Source organism: Aegilops tauschii, chromosome 1 (assembly GCF_002575655.3).
Source record: "Aegilops tauschii subsp. strangulata cultivar AL8/78 chromosome 1, Aet v6.0, whole genome shotgun sequence".
Lineage (NCBI taxonomy): Eukaryota > Viridiplantae > Streptophyta > Magnoliopsida > Poales > Poaceae > Aegilops > Aegilops tauschii.
This window is the reverse complement of record NC_053035.3, coordinates 474,044,830-474,046,387: the sequence shown is the minus strand read 5'-3', so window position 1 is coordinate 474,046,387 and position 1,558 is coordinate 474,044,830.

Below are 1,558 nucleotides of genomic sequence, written 5' to 3'. Positions count from 1 at the left end.
TCTGCAGGGGCGTGTAGGCGGCAGCATACATCGTGATTCTCTGCTGCAATAACTTGCAATGCAAGGTCTTTGCTGTGAAATATTCAGGGTATCTGGGAACGATTGCTTTTGCTTTTGCTTGAACTATTAGATAAGCACACACTGCCAAAATATTTTGGTTTGTGTAGGGATTACTCTTACAACTTACAAGATCTTCGGATGTTCTTTTGTCTTCCAAAGTTCTACTGATTTTTTTGCGAGTGCCAAAGGTATACTAGATTTTCCTTTTTTACTTTCACATCTTCAAATTAGTGGCTTGTGGATTGATGCGTATGGTTTGGCATCACTCTATGGTGCACTTCAGTGCACCGTTGGTATTATAACTACCACAAATACGAAAATACAAAGGTGAACATGAGTGCGCGCGCACCCATGTGAATAGTAAATTCATAAAAAATACTAGAAAAATTTAAAAAATTCTGAAATTTTGCGGTATGAATCTTAGTCGATCATTCTACTCACGTGTGAAGTTTCATGATGTATTAACACCCATGGTATTCTTAGTGAAGAAAATACAAATGCGATCATACTATTCATTAAACAGTGTTTTTTAATATAGCTTCGATTTTGTCATTTTTGCCCAGATTACCACGGATGTGATTTCTTCGTGAAACATCATATGCGAGTATACCGGTTGACTATGTATATTTATAAAGTAAATTCAGATTTTTTTGATTTTTTAGCATTTTTTTGAATTTACTATTCATAAAGGATGCGCGCGCACCATGTTCACCAAATCCGCGGTTACAAATATAGCTATATTGCCGATATAGTAAAGTTGGGAATTGAAATATCGGACGTTGCTTTGTGTCATAGTTGAAAAAAGAATAAAGAAAAAATGATAGTTGATTGTGTACTCATTTGAAAATTTATGATCTGGCATCTCTTATTGCGGTTCTATAACACAATGCGAAAGCTATGCTAAATAAATCACAGTGATTACATATAAAATATTATATTTTTTTGCGAGGTACATATAAAATATTTATGTACCCGTTGCAACGCACGGGCAATTACCTAGTACAGGAAAAAGAATTGAATTCAAAAAGCGAATAAAATAAAAAATAAAAATAAACGCCGTTGCTGGGGATCGAACCCGGGTCACCCGCGTGACAGGCGGGAATACTTACCACTATACTACAACGACTTTGATGCGAATTTGATTAACAAAGGTTACCTGATCAGGTTATGTTATGAGAGCTCGAGGCAGATCTAGTTCTTGAGAATTCATACTTCTCTATTGCAAATTTAAGCAACATGCGAAAAAGTGATGCTCCCTCTGTAAACAAATACAGTATAAGAGCGTTTAGATCACCACTTTAGTGACCTTGTAGACAGCTCAAGCAGCGATCTTGTGCCTCGATAATTCATGCATGCTGATGCTCGATTTGCTGCGTCGCAGGTGGTGCACCAGAGGCTTCATCGGCTGAGACAAACGGCGCAACCTGCCGGCAGCAAGGCCGTATTGCTGAAGGTGCTCACCGAAATACGAGGCAGGAACTTGATTTTGAGCAACTCC